Below are 19,348 nucleotides of genomic sequence, written 5' to 3'. Positions count from 1 at the left end.
ATGGGAAGCTGAATTAGACTCCATCCTGCTCCTGAAATGCTATGTTACCTGAGGTGAAGCTCACAAAACCAAGCTTTTCCAGTGGTGCTTGGGCAGAAAATGTCATCTGTACTGATCCCTGGGTGAGCTTGGTTGTTGGAGAAGTGCTGTGGCATGGCTGGAGCAGCCTCCTCTCTCCACAGGGACATGAGGCAAAGCAGGATGTGGGCTGGGAGCACTCCTAGCTTTAAAATAGCTGAGAAAAAGCCAGAAGTATACTGGTAAAAATTTCAAACAGCTGCCTTCAGGTGCCCTGGTAGCATTTGGATCTTGTTCCCAAACTCTTGGGTGAGGGAAGAGCTAATTTAAGTTAATTTGCATGGTGAAGCATCACTGATGTGCCAGCGCAGGGGACCTCGCACAGCCACTCAGAAGGCAAGCCAAAAAAACAAAGGCGTGTATTCCCAGATTTGAGGTAGGAATTATATACACTTAGAGTCATGAACTCTGGGTAATAATTGAAAGGTCAGATTGATGAGAGCAGCCTCCGAGATACGATTTCTATGACAGCTTGATGGATGCTCCACTATCAAGGTGTGCTTTTAATCATAATCTCATTACTCCACTTCTTATGGTTCGACTCACCTAAACTCATGGGAGGAATCAGGGGCCACCTCTAAAATGTGAATCGGCTTTTATTTGGAGGTAGAGGAGTTGAGTGGTTGGGAGAACAAAAAGGAAAGAAATGGGCCAGAAGGGAAAAAAACACCTTCTGGGCTGAGGATGAGTCAAGAGTGTGTGTGAGAGCAACACCCTCACTGGTGCAGAGCAGGGCTCTGAGTACCTCTCTGCTGGCTGGGACTGGTACAGGTGCTCTGGAGCAAAGGAAGGAGACTTGAACCTCTGCCAGCAGAGATGCATCTCTGCAGCATCCATGAACCTCACGGCATTGCTGCCCCAGGAGTCTGGGCATGGGGCCTGCAGAGGGATGTCCATGACAGCTCTCCCAGCCATGAGCAGAGCTTTTTTGGGGACAGATCCAGTGCTGGCTGTTCATGAACTCTGATCTATCTATCCAAAACCCATGAAGATTTCCTGATGGCCGGCTGTAAAATATGCTAAGGGACAGCACCAGACTCCACAGTCCCTGTGCCTAGGAGAAGGGAAGAGCCTTTTTTTGGGGCTATGGTGCACAGGAGCTGAGCTTTATCCCAATGAGAACCCAAACAGTCACTGAGGGGACACCACCTCTTCTTTTGCAGTAAATACCAAGAAGCCCAGAAGATCCAGCACATCCACTGGCCTATTCATTCTGGCTGAGCAGAAATGGCACCATAGGCCATGTGATGACATTGGACATGGCCCTTTTTTCCATGTCTGTGTTTCCACCTGCATTGCTGCATCCAGCTCTGGTCCCCAGCACAGGAAGGACATTGCCCCTGTTGGGGTGAGCCCAGGGAAGGCCACTGAGATGATTAGAGGGGTGGAGCACTTTTCCTATAAGGAAAGGTTGAGATAATTTGGATTGTTCAGCCTGGAAAACGGAAGGATTTGGAGTGACCTAATTTTGACCTCCCAGTACCTGAAGGAAGCCTACAAGAAAGATGGAGAGGGACTTTTCACAAGGGTGTTTAGAGAAAGGATCAGGGGGATTGATTTCAAACTGAAAGAGAATAGGTTGAGGACAAAATTCTCCCCAGTGAGGGTAGTGAGGCCCTGGCACAGCAACAGAGAAGCTGTGGATGCCCCATCCCTTAGAGTGCTGCCAGGTTGGATGGGCCCTGAGTCTAGCATAAGGTGTCCCTACCCTTGGCAAAGGGGTTGGAATGAGATGATTCTTAAGGACCCTTCCAATCCAAACCATTCCACGATTCTGTCATCAGCAGCACCATAACCCTGGGGGACCTGGCTAGTGGGGGCTCCCAAAAAGCATCCTCATGGGCTCCTCTCTGAGAGCTGGGTGCCAAGGCTGGAGGAACGCATTCTCACCTCCCTGGAACCTCCTGGAAGAGTTAGTATGGAAATTTCAACCTATTTTTAAGGGTTATTTTCACTCAAGTGAAATCTATCAAAGAAGGAGGGTTATTTTTACAGCACGCAGCCACTGCCGGTTGCCATGGCAGCGGGCGGGCGAAATGCAATAAAGCATCCCTGTGTTATCGTAAACACAAAGGGAACCACGGGCACCGGCAAGAAAGGAGACTGTCGTGGGGGAAACTCCATGGATCCCCCCAGGACCCTCACTGGGCTCAGGGAGTGACAGCCAGGGAGATTTTATGGGGCTCTCCGTGCCCGTGCAAGGCCTGGTGGGCCAAGAGGCTCTCGGAGGGCCTGCCATGAGTGTTAACAACGCTGGTATGTCAGCCTGGGATGAACTTTTTCCTCTGTTCCTTTGGAAACACTTGGAAGTTTAGGAAATGCATCATCCAAGGAGGGGGAACACACGTGGCTCTGCATTAGTTTTTGTTCTGACTTTCAGGACAGTGGATGTCTGTGGAGGTCTCCTCTTTTAAATGTTTTCAAACTCTGAAGGGATTTTGCACGTGGTACAGGTTCAACCTCTCCATCTCTTCCAAGTGTGCTCTGTCTCTGTGTGAATTCAGCTGCCCTGTTTCACCTCAGCAGCTGAGCACATGCGAGTAACTGGAGTGTCCCAATGCTGCTGGACCCAGGAGAGCCTTGGGGTGTATGGGGGACTCCATTTGGGATATCACTCCTGAATGGTGACCATCCCTGTGTCAGGGGACACAACCAGAAGCTTCATGAGCCCTTTGAGGTGCTTTATCCCTGAAGTCTGTGCGGCTCTTGGGCTCTGTGGAAGCCACAGGGCTGCCCCTCATTGCTCTTCCCTCCGTGCAGAATGTCCCAAAGTGACACATCTTGGGAACAGAAGGGCTGGCTGGGCTGGGGGGAGCCTGGCACGACCCACAGTGGGTGTTTTTATTTCAGTAATGTGGAGGAAGACCAAACAGGCACAGGACTTGGCTTCTTCATCACACAGAAGCCTGTTCAGCAATCCCAGGGTTTTTTTTTTGTGGGGGAGATCCAGGAGATCCAGGCACTCAGTGCTTTTGTTCAGAAGCATGTTGAATTAGGTACCAAAGCCCAGACCATCCAAAATGCCTTGCCATTTGGCTTGCCCCAGGGATGTCACTGAGGTTTTGGGTTTGAAACTCAGCTCTGACAGTGGAAAAAGCCAATGGTTTTGAATTTCATGATGTGGGGCAAAAGCCCAGCAGTCGTGAGCTTGACAAGCGCTGCTGAAGACCAGGATATTCTTCATCATTGCCACATGAAAACTGAGTTATCCCTAACTGCAAACACCCTCTCCCACCCCAGCCTAAGGCCAGTCCCACCCCAAAATGTACAAATTAAATCCTCAAGGACATTCACACAAGTTGGTCATCCCAATGCCACCAAATGCCAGCGCCAGATGGGTGTGAAAAAGGTGAATCCCCTGCACCAACCAGAAGTCCCACTCCTGCCTTCTGCCAAGATCCTGCTGCAGGGTTTGCAGGGCAGTGGCTTTGGAGCTCTGGGCTTGCTTTTGCAGGGAAAAGGAACAAAGGCAGGACTTGCTGTGCAGCAGTGTGAGTATAAATAGATCCCTGGGAGGGTGAGACCAGCGGGAGGGGAGAGACTGAGATGATTTCTCTTTCCAAAGGAACAGTCTTGACACCACTTTCTTTTATGGCTCTACCCCGTGATTGCTCCTTGTGCCCTTATCTAGGCAAGGATTGTGTAAAAACCCCTGCTACTTGCCAGGAGAAGGCAGTCTGCTCCAATTTTTTTTCTTTTTTTTTTAAAAAGGTTAATTTTCTTTTTATTGAATAATAAGAAAAAAATAGGATAATGCTCAGCTGGAGGTGCATGTCACCTAAAAGGGTTCCTAACTCCTGGGGTTTGTATTGAATTATTAGAGAGTAAATAGTCAGGGTATGTGGCTCTCTGGGAGTCCCTCTGAGGAAGAGCTCCAGCTCTCCATCATCCTGGTGGTTTTTAGGCAAATTCTTGTTTGGGGAGCGCTTTCACTGAGGACTTCTCCAAAGCAAAGGCAAGGAGGGTTCCCCAGGGGCTGGGATCCCAGCACACCAGGATACACTGGCAGAGCTCCAAATTATCTCCCTGAGACTGAACTTAATTCACAACTCTCTAACCTACGGTTCCGTTCATAAGTGTTTCATTATTCGGGGGTGAGGACGTGGCAGCTCCATTCTTTGATAGCATATATAGCATGTTGCACTTTACAAAGCATTAGCAATAAATGCTTAATGGAAGAGGCTGTATCAAGCTGTTAGGGAGAAAGCCTATTATAGAACGTGGGCTCCTGCTAAAACAACGCGTGCGTCTGTTTAACACCTGATGTTAACTCGGGAAGCGTGTTAGAAAGCTCTGCTTTTTGGCACAGAGAAAATGAGAGGCACTTTATGTATTAAAGTGTCACCAAAATTTCCTCCCTTCGATTAAAGCAATCTTGAGAAAGTGTTGTCTGAAAGGTAGCTGGGTGAGATGGGAATTCTGGAGGAACCGAGACATGCAGCAAGGAGACCTCCAGCTCTTTTAGCATTTTTAGCACAACACCAATCTGGTTTTGGTGGGGTCTGGATGCATCTGGCCCAGCCTGAGCTGTGTACCCCATAGCCCAACCCACCAGGGAAATTCAGCTCTTCATCCACAACAGTGTGGAGGGACAGGACAAGTGGCATTGGCTTTAAACTGAAGCAGGTCAGGTTTAGATGGGATATTGGGAAGGATTTTTCCCTGTGAGGGTGGGGAGGCCCTGGCACAGGCTGTCCAGAGAAGCTGTGGCTGCCCCATCTCTGGGAGTGTTCAGGGCCAGGTTGGACAGGGCTTGGAGCAACCTGGAACAGCGGAAGGGTCCTTGCCCATGGTAGGGAGGTTGAAACAAGGTGATTTTTCATTTTCCTTCCTACGCAAACCATTCCACAATTCTGTTTGCAAGGTCCAGCCTCGAGTCCACCACCACTGAGGCCGAGTCCCAGCAGTGGCACATAAATCTGATCACCCTGTCCGTGTCCATGCAGTGCATGGCACACTCTGCACAATCCTTGATGATTTCAGGACCAGCATAACTGGACTAGGCTTCTCAGACTTCCAAAACAGACCTGCTGTTCCCCACTCTTTACACCTGACCCCTCTGTCTCATTCCAGTGCTTCAGCAGTTAAATGGAAAATGGTGTCTGAGAAGATTAGAATTAAGTTATTAAAGCATCTGGACACTTTTAAGAGGATTGCTGAGCATCGTACTACTCAAGATTGACTTGAGAATTTGGGGGTGGATTTGCAGCTGGAAGAAATTCCTCATGTACTGTATACCTGCCCCTTGTGTATATGTTAGCATACTTGGCACAGATGTCTCTTTGTTTCCGTACAGGAAACTAATTGCCTTTCTTGTTTCAGTCTGAAGTTTTCTTGTGTCATTCTGTAAATAATGAGAGGCATTTCTCAAAGTTTGCCAGCGCCTTTGTCTCTCCTGACAGTGCCTCAGCTGCTTGCCCTGCACTGGAGGAGTGTCCCCCTTGCTGAAAACCTGGTGTCACGTCAGCAGGGCCACACTGGCTGAGGGGTTTGTCAGCTGGGAGATGTCCTGCAGGGAAGCAGAAGTGCAGAGAAGGAGGTTTTGTGTGAGTGACAATCTTTGCCTTTGAGCTCACCCCAGCTTCCAGCTTTTGGTGTGAATTCCTGGAGATGAAAGTTCCTAATTTAACCTCAGCACAGTGAGGGCAGCAGCACCAGCCAGCACCTCCTGTTACCCACAGGGATGTGGCCCCCAGCAGTGCAGCTCTTGCCTGGAAGGGGGGTTTTCTCAGCCCCACAATGCACCTGACCCTCTGTTTCCTTTCATGTGCCTTTTAGAAGCCGATTTTTTGGGTAGGCAGACTCTCCTCTAAGCTATATCTCCTGAGGTTTAAAGAAGAAGAGCACAAGTTCAGGGCTTGTGACAGAATTGGAAACAACGTGATAACCGTGATGGAAATCCAGCTCTTCCCTCCTGGTACCAAATGATGGTTTGTTACAGACCCATGGGAGAAGAAATACCCTCAGAGCTTTCCCAGGAAGGAAAAGCTGGAGCAGATACAGAATGAAAGAGGGATGAGAGAGCCTAAAGCTGGCCTAAAAATTTGTCTGCTGCTCCAATTTGGTGTGAAAGAAGAATTCAGGTCAGCAATGAGAGAGCAGATGTGAATGCTTGGTGCAGAAGGCTTTGCTGCTGTGAACGAGGCAGAGTTCACAGGTGTTTGAGCAGCAGAAGGGGAGGTTCGTCCGGTGGGAAAGGGAGGGTCAGTTCCAGTCATGGGTCTGTGACTGCCCACATCCACCCAAACCAGGAGGAAAGAGCGCTTCCCTGATCTGGTGGCTCACACAGACAGCCCTGTGAGCAGAGGGGGTGCAGCTGGGGCACAGAGCTGCTCTGCATCCCAGCTGGCATTGGGCAGGATTTGGCTGCACAGAGCAGCCAGGACCCTCTGCTGCTGCTGGCCTCGGGGGTCCTTCACCCCCACCCTGTGCACCAGCTGCTGGGATGGCAGGGCAGCTCGAGTGACCCCATCCCAGCCACAACTTGATGGTGCTGCTGCTTTCTTGTTTCAGTGTAACCACCACAGCTCTGCTTTCTACGGAGTAATTTGGGCTACAGAGGAAATGAGGGGTTGCAAAGGAGCACCAAGGAGGGCTTGTGATGGGAGAGCTTTGGCTTTTTCTGGCTGAAAACTGCCTGGGAGGAAGGCTTGTGGGTGGCCAGAAGATGCTGTTGGACACACCTGAGCCAGGCTTTGGGCTCTGTCAGTGCTCCAAGGCTGGCTCCTTGAGCCTGGCTGCAGAGATGGGGTGGCTGGGAGAGGATGCTGAGCCCTGCCTCAGTTTCCCTCTGAGCATACAGGAGACGGGAGCCTTTGGAGCAGCTGAAAGGAAGCGAGGGGGGTGTGTTAGGCTCTCTTGCCAGCACCTGGGGGCATGTTCTGGCCGGCTGCCCCTCCCGCTGGGGTGGCTATTTATCAGAAAGGAAGCCGGCAGGGAGGAAAGAGCATCCTGAGTCGGCTCAAGCCATCAGATCTCTGTCAAGGATTTGGCCTGGACTTTTATTACCTGTCCCAGTTGTCACTTTTGTGTGAGAGCAAGCAGGGACGTGGTGGGTACCTGGTTGCTTCGGGGCTGTCACATCTTCTGCAGGGGGGACAGTACAGCTTGTGACAAGCTGGTGTCATTAGCACCGGGCTGCCAGCCGGGATTTACTGCCCACCTCCCTGGGACCAGCCAAGCCATCCGCTCCCGCATGGCAGCCCCTCATCCGGAGCATGGCTGGGGCAGGAATCCTGACGGTGCCCAGCGTCCCTGCCCAAGGAGGAGGGGGAGCTGCTCCGGCACCGCTAATTGCGGACGGCTCCCGCTCCCTCCGGCTGCCAATCACCCCCTGCTCCCCTGCATCACGTCAGCGGTGTCACGGTGTGTGTCACAGCTCTGCCACGGTGTGTGTCACCGCTCTGACACCGGCCTGACGCCCGCGCCGTGCCGGGGCACTGACAAGTGGTAATTGGGTCCCCTCCAGCAGCATCACCTGCCAAGGCCATGGGGAGGCAGGGAGTGACTTTGCAGCCATGCGAGGAGGAACTCGCCCACGGAGACTTTTCGGGTGCCGTCGGACCCGCCAGGTGCTGCCTAATGCTGGCACTGGGGATACTCTGCACAGACACAGACACACCGAGCTGGGACAAGGGGCTGAGCTGACAGCACCGCCAGCTTGCACCAGCCACAGCAGCCCTGGGATGTCCCTGGGTGTGCCTTCAGGAGTGCTGAGCTGCAGGTACTGCTCGTTATGCCCCCAAGCTCATTTAGAGAGGTTTAAATGCCCTTGTGGCCATGAATGCTGCTGCCAGATGTGCCCCAGCAGCAGGGCTGGGCACGATGCTCCTGCTCTTCTTGTGCCAAGGGGTCTCCTCAGTCCCAGCAGGAACAAGCTGCTGTCTGATTCTTCCAGGGTCTGAGCTGGCCTTGCTTTAGTTTGGGATAGGGGCTTGCATCCCGTCCAAGTGTGTATGGAGCAAGGAGTTGATGCAGAGAGTTTATTAGATTAGGTGACTGCAGCATGGGGGACGCTGCAACTCTGGGTGTGCCAGCCCTGTGTCACTGCTGGAGTCCACCTCTCCCCATCCTTCCCCCTCTTCCCCCCTCTCTCCTGTGATTTCCTCCAGCATGGCTGTTTTCAAGGGCCTTTCCCGTATTTTCCCCAGCTCCTCTCACGCCCTGGTCTCGGTGGCTGTGTGTGGCAGTGCATTTCAGCACTGATTACAGCAGTGATGAAAGCCCCTTTCAGCAGCAGGGCTGGCCAGCAAGGTGGGGAATGTTGTCTTCTCCATCATCAGTGGGCTGATCCGCTGCCAGCAGCATCCCTTCTCATCTTCCCATCTCCTGGGGGGCTGCTGCTGGTGTGGGCTGCTGCTGCTTGCTTCAGCTCAGCTGATTGTGTGGTATCAGGAGCAGTGCATCCCCTGACTGCACATCTGCAATTACTGGGAGGCTTTTTTGCCTGTGGCTGCACATCCCCACTGCATTTTCAGCGGTAACAGCTTCTTTGTCTCAGGTGTTTTATCCAACCTCTTGAAATCAGGGACTTCAGCAGATGTTTTTGGCTTTGTACCTGGTCATCAAGAGAAAGCATCATAATCTGTCTATGGTTTTTGCTGCAGTGACACCACTCCCTGTGGCAGGTGCTTTGGGCTGATGCTTGGCCAATCCCAGGGTGAGGGGTGGATTTAGGATCCATCCTAAGCTTTAGGATCTTTGTGAGGTGTCAGGTGATTTCCCCTCAGCTGTGATGCCTGCCATGGTGGTTTCCCCACCTTCCTTCTCCCAAGGCCCCCTGACATCTGCACTGTGGTTCTTGCCCATGTCCCCCTTCCGCAAGGCAACCGGGGAAGAAAAATGGCCTTAAACTGACAGAGAATAGTTTAGACTGGATGTTAGGGAGAAATTCTACCCTTTGAGGGAAGTGAGGCCCTGGCAGAGATTGTCAGATAAGCTGTGGCTGCCCCATCCCTGACGGTGTTCAAGGACAGACTGGATGGAGCAATGTGGTCTGATGGAAAATGCCCTCACCCAAAGCAGAGGGTGGGAACTGAATGAGCTTTAAGATTCCTCCCAAACCAAACAATTCCATGATTCTAGGAATGTCCTAGAATATTTTTCCCTATCACAGAGACCTGTGATGCCAGAAGCACCCTGCAAAACCCTCATGGCCTGTTCTCATCCATGGGGTAAGCCAGGCCTGCAGGCAGCTGCCTGCCCACAACTCTCTATTATCCATGCTAAGGACCATTGGAATGACTGCCACAAGTTTAATGCAACACCAGGAGGCATTTATCCAATTTATCCTCTCTTAAATTCACTCAACTACCCACAACAACAACAATGAATTGTTTCAAATTTAAGAAATTAATTAAAATAGTAAGTAAATAGATAATCTGGGGCATTAAGCTGTGCATTTTTTAATAAGTACTTATTGCTGCTGATGCCAAGGGAGGCAACCTCTTCCTCACAGTCTGGTAGAGACAGGGATGTCATCCTGAAGGAGCCCCCCAAAGTGTTTCCTTGAAGGTGTCCTTTCTACCTCATTATCACTACTTCATGTTTTCTGAACATTTTTTGACCACATTAATGATTACAGTGAAGCAGGATTCTTATTGGCAGCACAAATCACCCTTTCAAGATGATACCAGCACTTAGAGTCTTATTCCTGTCATTAACAGAATTATTGTGACTTTGCCACGCTTCCCCTTCCTAAAGAAAGCAATTCAAATCCAAATATTCTGCCTTAAAAATATCCCATCCTCATTTTCCTCTCTAACCCAAAAAGAGGTCACAGCAGCCCTTCTGGGTAATAGAAGAGCATCCTTCTCTGGATGTACTTGTCCTGTGGTTTAGGTTATCGAGCACACTTCTCAGGCCTGAGAGTGATTGTACATCCTAATTGGACATTCTAATTGTACATCTGCTGGATTCAGCTGCCTCTGGGCTCAGCACTGGGCTCAGGTCTTCTGCAGCTTTGCTGTTTGGGGACAGAGCCAGCAGCTGTGGAAAGGTGACATTACCAGATGTTGGCCAGGTGTCCCCCGGTGTGACTTGCCCAAAGGACCTGAAGGTGAGGCAGGGGATCGATCCCAATATCCCAATTTAGATGAGGTGCCTCTCTTCTTTTTCTCGAGCTTCAGGGCACCACTGATCCCATCCATCTAGCGGGTTGGAATTTTGGCTACCCTGAAATTAGCTGCCAGAACCGTAAACCGGGGAGCTGACAGGGTGTTTGTCACAGCTGGGACTGTCCTCACCAGGCTGAAGGTAGCTGGATGATAGGATACACAGGAGAGGACACATTGTTCCCAGTCTTGGCTGTTATGGCTTTACAAATGACTATTCCAAGCTTAGTTCCAAAATGGTGTCGTGGCTTTCTCTGCTGTCATCAATTGCCATCAACACTGCATTTAGCTGACATAATTACTTATTGTTACAATCAGTGCCCATTAGGTTAAAGCTAAATTACAGTCTCAGTCCTTGGGAACTGCCTATTACATCCATATGAATACGCAAAGTTCATCACTCATGATTAACGTTGCTACAGTGAATACAAAAGGAATTAGTGAGGACCTGTCACTTATTGTAAAGTGCTGCCAGATTATGGTATCAGAAATGATGTGTCAACTGTTAAAACTTAATAATCCATGCTGGAGTGCTGTATCTGATTATAACAGTGATCAAAGGAGAGGCCTGATTGACACTGGGAAACATTACGGGACCGATAACCTGCGAGGGTCAGGAGTCATGGGCTGAATGCCAGGCACACAGCCCCGTGGGCTCACCCCCAGCTCTGGGCACTCTGAGGGGCTGGGGACACTCCTGGGGGCACCTGCCCGGGTGCTGGCATGGTCAGGCAAAGATCAATGGGTTTGTGGTCCTTGGACAGCTCTCTGAGCTGCAGTTCCTTCCTGGCATTTCCCTTTCTGGCAGGAGAGAGCCTGTGGGTTCCAGGCTGGGATTCAGTCTCCCTCCTCCCTGGCTGATGGTGTAAATCACCCTGCTGGCATCTCCAGGCCCTTCTCTTGCACTGATGAGACCCAAGAGAAGTGTGGGAGCACATTTCCCTCAGTGTCAGCTGGGAGGATCCAGGAGCTCTCCTCATTTGGGTGGGGTTTTGCTGGGTCTCTTCCTGTGGAGGGAAAACAGCATCCATAAGTAGGGATATGTGTACAGGGATTTTAAAAAAGTTCTAAGATTTTATTTCAACATTGCTTAAGGGGACTGCCTGATTTTTCTAATTTGAAGAGACTTTTTGTTTAGAAATTGGTTGTTTTGCATTTTTCTTTCTAACTCCCAAGACTCAAGAAAATGTTTTACTTCTCTTCCCTGAGGGGTTATGTTTTTCTCTTTTCCTCTTTTCTTTTCTTTTTTCCGTTTTTGTTTTTGTGTTTCTAACAACCATCCTACAAACAAACACCAAGATCTGTTGTTGAACTCTGCTAACCAAGTCCTCTTGGGAAGAAGAGCTGAACCACACAGGCTGAAGCACATGGGCTTGACAGAAGTGGGGGCTGTAAATCTATGTCTGGCCCCTGCTAATCCCCCAAGACAGGCTCTGGCTTAGGCGAGGGATGGTGTGGCCCCTCCAAATTCATGCCATTGTGCTCCTCATCCAGCAGAATGCCCAGAGCCAGGATGTGGGGAGGTCCTCATCCACAGCAGAGGTTTGTGTCAGGCCATTGATGGATAGTGAGCCCTGCCTGGGCTCTTCCCCACAGCCCCATGGTTTTGTTTGTGGATGTGGGTTGCACATCACAGAATCACAGACTCAATCACAGAATCACAGAATCACAGACTCACAGAATCACAGAATCACACAACAGCTTGGGTTGGAAGGAACCCTTAAAGGCCTTCTCATTCCAACCCCACTGCAATGAGCAGGGACATCTTCAATTCGTAGGAAATCTCTGAACTCTGTCTAACCTGGCCTTGAATCTTCCCAGGGATGGGGCATCCACCACCTCTCTGGGTAACCTGTATTAACTGCAATTTACTACTGGTTACAGCTTGATTTAGAGCTCAGAGCTCTCTTCTCCACATCAGAACATTTACCCAAACCCTTACTCAGCTGAGGTTTGCTGACAGCGTCCTGCATCTCCACCAAAGAGCATTTAAAATCCCACAGGTTTCTGCTCAAAGGCTTCTGAACCCTTCTGTGACTCGTGGCAAGAGTTGTGCTTTCTGCTGCTGCTGTCAGGATCCCAGTGCTCCAGCAGATGCCAGAGGCATGATTTGTCCTTTGGATAATTGTTGCTCCTACACAGCCCTTGCTTCCTGAGCAGCCTGCAGTCTGAGCTGTGTCTCCTCTGCCTGTAGCAATTCCAAAGCCAGGGAAGGAAAGCTGTTCTCTAGAGCTCAACAGCTATGGAGAGAACAGGGGAAGATCCACTTGCCAGTGGTCTCAACGTCCTTGCTTAAGATCTCAGTGCCAGGGTAGTGGGAGAAGGTAAGGCAGGCTGCTGGGGAGCTGTGCCAGTGCTCCCCCCAGCTGTCCACACCACGGGCTGTGAAACCAGAGCTGGGCTGCTCCACTTGAATTTCTCTGCCTGGACTTGTGTGTCTGCTGTAAAGCCACATGGATTCACAAACAGGCCATGCTGGAAGGTGGTGGCAAGCGTGCTGGTGCTGCTCCCAGGTGTCTGCCATGCTGTGGGTGCTCCAGGCTGCTGCATGCCCACCACCAGCAGCTTTTCCTGAGGGCTCATCTCCAGTTCCCTGGAGCTGTTTTGGGCTATGAATTCTTGTGCATCTCCCACTGAAGACACAAAGGAAAACCACTGGTATATTCAAAGGTGTGTTTGTATCGTGTCTCCCCTCCAAGTTTGTTGTGCTTCCCATACCAGGCACCCTCACCTCCCTTTTCCAGGCTTGCTCCAGTTGTGCTCCATCTTCTTTGATGGTGGCATTTTTGGTACCAGTTTGAATCTCCTTTTCCTGTGGTCCAGTGTGACCTTGGGTTGCTTATCTCTTACCAGCTGGCACTTGTGCTGTGGAGCTGTTGGACAGCTTAAGGAGGAAACTTCATCCCACCCTTCTTGAGCAGCATCCTAGCTTTTTGTTGATCGTGCCTTCTCCTTTTCCCTGTTTTTCCCTGTGCTAGACACACCTATGTACGTACGTATGGCATCATACAGGGATTGTCCCCTCCCATATATCAGAAGATCTGATAACAATACCAACGATCTAAAGAACAGGAAGATTCTTTCTTTCTTTAGCACTCCCACACTAAGGCCTTTCTTTTGCACTGACTCTTAGGTGCTTTTTTTTCTTTGGTTGCCTGACTGTGATGGCAAGAGTTGGATTTTTTTCTTTTCTGCTGCAGCAACAAAGCAACATAACTAAAACCACTTGTTTGGGCTAAGCTGAAAACTTGAAACATCTTTGGTGTGAACCTGCAAACAAGACTTCCCAAGTCCTGCTCTGTTCTGGTTCAACTGATATATTTGATCTCTGGAAAAAATAATGAAACATTTACTTACCCTTGGCAAACAAAGCTCCCTTTGGAGGACCTGAAATGCGATCTTGTCATTTCCATTTCAAATAATTTTAAAAGTCTGTATAATTTTTAACCATAAAATGGAAAGTGTAACTGGCCAGTCACTGTGAATAGAAACGTTCCCTTTCAAAGCATTCAAATAAAATCTTTCATCTATTTTCTTTAAGCTTTCCTGCCTGTTGGCTGGTTTGAAGTTGAGAGATGAAGTTGTGCGAAGTTGGCTGCTGCTGAATTTGCTTTTTATTATTTTTTTTTTCCCTGAGACAAGAGAGACTGAGAGTGACAAATATCACTGTGCTGCACCACCAGGAGCTCTGTCCCCCTCCGTGCACACCTGTGGAACCGCAGGTCTGCCCTTCCTCACCTCTTCCCCCCCTGCCCCAGTCCTTGCGCGGCGATTCCCCTCGCCCCTGCTCTGGACACGGGATTACAGCTCCGGCTCCTCTTCCCGGCGCATCATCAACATGTTGTTTCCAGGGTCATAAATTTGCACTGTGATGAGACACAACCAGATGTTCGGGTACGTGAAGCGACTGGCGAAGCAGCCTGCCTGGCGCAGCCCCCGCCTCCGGAGCCAGCCGCCCGCTAATGAGAAGCAGGGCTCTCGCCTCGAGCTGGGCCAGGACAGACGGAGAGCGGCCCCAGGAGCCACCACCGAGCTGCCATCTCGACCCCCTTCCTGCTCTCGGTGCCCAGGGAGCATCTCCAGGGCTGGATTCAGGCGCTCTGGTGGCTATGGGCTTCTGGCGGCCATCTGGAAAGAGAGTTTGGGCCGGTGCAGGGGGGGAATGCACACGGCCGTGGTCCTCCTTGCTAGCAAGGATGCAATGCTGCGGGATGCTTTGTCGTGTAAAAAGTACTTCTGAGATGCACGTTTTGCATTGTTTGTGGGGCTGAGCAGGCTGTTTTGTAATGCAGAGACTCATGGGGAAGCGAGGTCTTAGCTCGGGATGCTGAGCTGGTTCCCTCTGCCAGGAGTCGCTGCTGGCTGGGGATGCCCCTTCCAGGTGGCTCCATCCAAGTCCCCTGGATGGGCAGGGAGCTGGGGCAGGGAAGGTGCACTGGGAAGCAGGTGAAGAGCTGTTTGCAGGCCATGTGTCCCTCGTGGGCTGTGAGGATCCTCAGCATGGCTGCAGCTCTCCCAAGTCTCCTGCACAGACACCCCCCACACCCCTAACGCCCCCAACACACACACACTGCCCTTGCAACCCCAGTCCTTGTGTCCCCTGGTGCACATTCACTGCTGATGTGTTGAGGTGCACACTGGAACCCACACCCTGATTGCAGCCCCAGCGTGGAGATTTGGCCTTACAGCTGCTACTTACAGCTCTGGGACACTGGCCATAAATTAAACCACAAGAAATTCCACCCCAACATGAGGAAAAACTTCTTTACATGGAGGGTGGCAGAGCACTGGAACAGCTGCCCGGGCAGGCTGTGGAGTCTCCCTCTCTGGGGACATCCCAAACCCACCTGGAGGTGTTCCCATGTCACCTACTCTGGGTGACTGTGCCTTGGCAGTGGGGTTGGACTGGATGATCCCCAGAGGTCCCTTCCTACCCAAACAGTTCTGTGATTCTCCTTCCCTTTGCGCTTCCCATGATCCTGGTGGCGTTTCCTCATGTGCGCGCTCCCACAGCACAGGGCTGGGCAGGTCTGCTCTTTCCTTGAGCATCCAGGTAAGGGTAAAGGGGAGAGAAGCAGAAGAGGGGAAGCAGAAAAAATGTGTTGGTACCACACGCAAGGGCTGCATGTGGGCCAGGACATCCTCAGGAGAAGTTCCTCAGCTGGAGGCTCAGCAACAGCCCCTAAAGTGGAGAGATGGATCTTGGTGAGTCCTTTGGGGGGAGAAAACACCGTGGTACCTGTGGCCACCAGCACCCCCTGCAGCCCCAGCTCCAGCAGAGGGGTAGCCCAACCATCCCCAGCTGTCTTTGCCTTCAGGATTTTCCCAAGGCCATGCTGGAGGGATGGGATCAGGCAGCCCTTGGGGATGTTCCCAGCAGCCCTTTTCAGGGACATAACAGGGGGGTGAGCACTTTTGGCTCTGCTCAGCTCCTCGGGAGGAGCAGCCCACAGCCCTGGGTGACTGTGAAGGGTTCCACACCCTCCCAATGGGAAGGCCAGGTGAAAAAGGGCTGTCTGCCAGCAGCTCCTGGGGCTGCCCCAGCGTGTCCAGGGGAAGAGGGGATGTGCCCTGACAGGCATGTGGGGACCTCTGCATCCCCCCCGTGCCGCAGAGCACCCACCCCATTGTGCAGCAGCACTGGAGGGAGTTCGGGTTAAAAGGGGTTAACAGCTCTCTGCTGTAACACATGATTGGTCTTTATGAGGTTGAAACTCTTGTCTGTTTGAGGCCTACAGATGATGCTAAAGAGCACAATAATGACAGCAATTCAAAGCAATCTAATTATGCAAACGGGAGGCTAAACAATTTCATCATCCTTAAATTAGATTGTCCTAATGAGATAAAGACACCAATTAATCCTGAATTAATTTCAATAGCCTATTTCAGGCAAACACTTTAATATGCAAATGTAAATGAGAAACAAAGCCTACTGTAGAATGCCAGAGTTCAAAACCTCTCTCTGCACAGCTGCAGCGGGTGTAAATAGTGTCTAATGAGTTTGCATGGAAAGACACAACCAGTTGAAAATTTTAGACTTCATAAAGCACAGCCGGTGCCTCAGGTAGGTCGCGGTGCTGAGGCGGGCAGGAGGAGAGGGAGGAAGAGGGAGGACTCGCTGGGGAAGGCCATCAGCCACTGTCCACAGGCACACCAGGACGGGTCCAGCCGCTGCCACCACGGGATGAAGGCTTTTAACAAGACACTGCTCCGAAAAGCCGAACGCTTCACGCCGAGTACCTGGCCAGGCTCCTTCCTAGGACGCAGAGATGATTTTAATTAGCTGCTGCATAATTGTTTTAAATTAGCCAGTTTGCCATGCACTCACACACCCACACACAAAATCCACTCCTGTTTTTTTTTCTCCTAAGCCCTCGGCAGTGCAAAGGGCAGGGTCTGGGGTTTAGGTTACAGGTGAATCAAACATCATCCAGAGTTTCTCTTGCCTTGGTTCCCTGCTGTAACAAAGTTCCAGCAGAGAGCCAGGAAGTAAGTCCCTGTCCCAGGGCTTGTCTGAGGTCTGTCTTCCAATTTATGCTTTGTTTTAATTCCAGCCCTGGGCAGGGGAGCAGCGTGGGGCTCTGCAAAGGCAGCCATGGGAAATGATGGCATCGAAGGTGAGGCTCAGCTCCCAGTTATTCCTCTCCAGCAAGTCCCAGGAATGTGCCCTGGAGGAAGCTGTTAAAACAAGCAAACAAAGGAATAACAAAACCAAACTGCCCCAGAATGAGCACCTCTTGGATAATTTATCCCTCCACCCCTCCTTCTGCCAAATTCATCCTGGGCTGCTGTTATGGGATAATATTAGAATCACAGAGTGGTTTGGTTTGGAAGGGATTTCAAAGATCATCTCATTCCAACCTCTCTGCCATGGGCAGGGACACTTTCCACTATCCCAGGCTGCTCCAAGCCCTGTCCAGCCTGGCCTTGGACACTGCCAGGGACCCAGGGGCAGCCACAGCTGTCCTGGTCACCCTGTGCCAGGGCCTGCCCACCCTCACAGGGAAGAATTTCTCCCTGATATCTAATCTAAACCCACCCTCTTTCAGGTCAAAGCCATTCCCCTTGTCCTGTCACTCCAGGCCCTTGTCACAAATCCCTCTCCAGCTCTCTTACAGCCCCTTTAGGTGTCAGAAGGGGCCCTAAGTTCTTCCTGGAGCTTTCTCCAGGCTAACAGCCCCAACTCTCAGCCTGTCTCCATAGCAGAAGTGCTCCAGCCCTGTGGTGTAACCCTGAGAGGGCTTGTGTCCTTCCAAAAGTATTTCTTCACGTGTGACAACCCTGGATGTTTTTCCCCCTTAAAATGCCTGTTCTTCATTTGAATTTCTCTGAGGTTTATCCTCAGCCTCACCCAGTGGCAGATTGTGCTGCAGGTGAGCAGGCAGCCTGGGAGGAGACAAAGCCCAGGGACTGTCCTGCAAGAAGTTGAAGCTTCTCTGTCCCTCCCACATTCCCCTGTAGCCTTCCCAAGTCCCAAAGAGCTGCCAGCTGAGCTGGAAAGCAGATCCTTTTCTTCTGGACTTGTTCTCGAGGGGACAAAGCTGAACACCGGTGCTTGACCTTTACCAAGGGTGTCTTCCCCACTTGTTGGAGGAAATTCCCTCTTTGTTTTGGCACCTCACGATTTTCCAGGTATTTTCTGCAGCAGTGAGATCCTGTCCTGTTCACGTCACCTCTGGCAAGGGCTTTCTGGTACTGAAAATATTGTTGTTTCTCCTGCTTCTCTTGGGAGGGCAGCGTGTGTTGCAGACAGGAATTCCAGCGTTTCTACAGGGAAATCTTGGGTAACCATCATTTGTGCAACAGGGTGTTTAATCCTTGCTGAGTGGACCACGAACATCCCTTTCCATTTCTCCAGCCTTAATGGGCATGGTGGTTTACTGACAGATGAATTGAGACAGTGAAAGGGCTGATGGCCCAGAGCTCACAGCGTGCCAGCAGATCTGGAGATCTTCTATCACACATGTTTGTCCTTGGAAAAAAGACAATTGACTCAGTAAATTGCTTAATCTCTGGCACGCTGGGTACCAGTGCTGCCTTTTCTGCTGGAGCCTGGGAGATTTGTTTTTCCAAAGCACTCTGCACTGCCTGGGCTCGGTTGTCTGAGCCATCAGCAGGACGGTGTGAGCTCCAGCTCACCTGGAGATGCCACACCACGGATGGGGACCTGGGCAAGAGCTCAGAGGTGCTGATGCTCCCAGCCAGAGGAGCAAATCCCACAGGGTGCAGGCATTCCTGGGAGCAGAGCGCAGCTTTAGTGGCTCTCAGGGACAAGGCTCTGGGGTATCTGGTGTGACATGGGAGAGCAGGGGCATCCCCAGAGCTGGGGTGGTGCTGTCAGGAGAGAGGGCGGTGGGCTGGGGGAGCCCGGGTTAGGGAAGCCATTAGCAGGCACGAGCTGCCTCCAAGAGAGGATGACAGATCACAGCCTGGGGCTGTGGTTTCCCGCTAATTAATACCAGATCTGCACATTACCCCGTCACCCCATGGGAGGAATTGGGACTGAATCAGGGGTGAGCACATGATCGCGTTTTTGCCAAATTAGCCGGGTCCTACAATATGGTGTGCACCTGGCTCCCTGCCAGCGGCGGGAGCACAAAACAATACCTGATTCAGCAGAAAGTCTTCTGGCCCCTTTGGAGATCTTGTGAAGCAGCAGAAAGAGTTTATATCTGTTCAGCGCTTTGCATTGTTTTCAGCCTTGGACTTGGGTGCCATAAAATTGGATTTACGGGCGTGAGGAAGCGTGGCCAAAGGAGCACAGCCTCTCATGCCAGTGCAGTTTAAAAGCAGAGGTGGGGATGGGTCCAAAAGCAAGTCCTGCTGAGTTTCCATCTAGATGGGGGCTTTGTTGCCTGGATCCATCTGTCGTCGAAGCCTGGTGATCCCCGGAGGAGCCGAATGTGCTGCTGAGATCCTGAAACCGGGACGCTCAGTCATGTTTTAGTTAAAGGGCTCGACAGTCAGCCAAGGGACTTGTAAAAATGTTACCACAGGGTCTCCTGTTTATTCTGCCACTCTCTGTACTCAGCTTGCACATTAAAAGATGGTATTTTTTTAGCTGCCAGTGCTGCTGTCTGATGAATCCAGCTGTTTTCTTTCCCCCTCTGAAATCATGACATTTATAATCAGCATTTAGTGGGAACCTTCCCGAGTGT

This window comes from Catharus ustulatus, chromosome 9, assembly GCF_009819885.2.
Source record: "Catharus ustulatus isolate bCatUst1 chromosome 9, bCatUst1.pri.v2, whole genome shotgun sequence".
Classification (NCBI taxonomy): domain Eukaryota; kingdom Metazoa; phylum Chordata; class Aves; order Passeriformes; family Turdidae; genus Catharus; species Catharus ustulatus.
The sequence above is the reverse complement of the archived record's forward strand: the minus strand, read 5'-3'. Positions refer to the sequence as shown.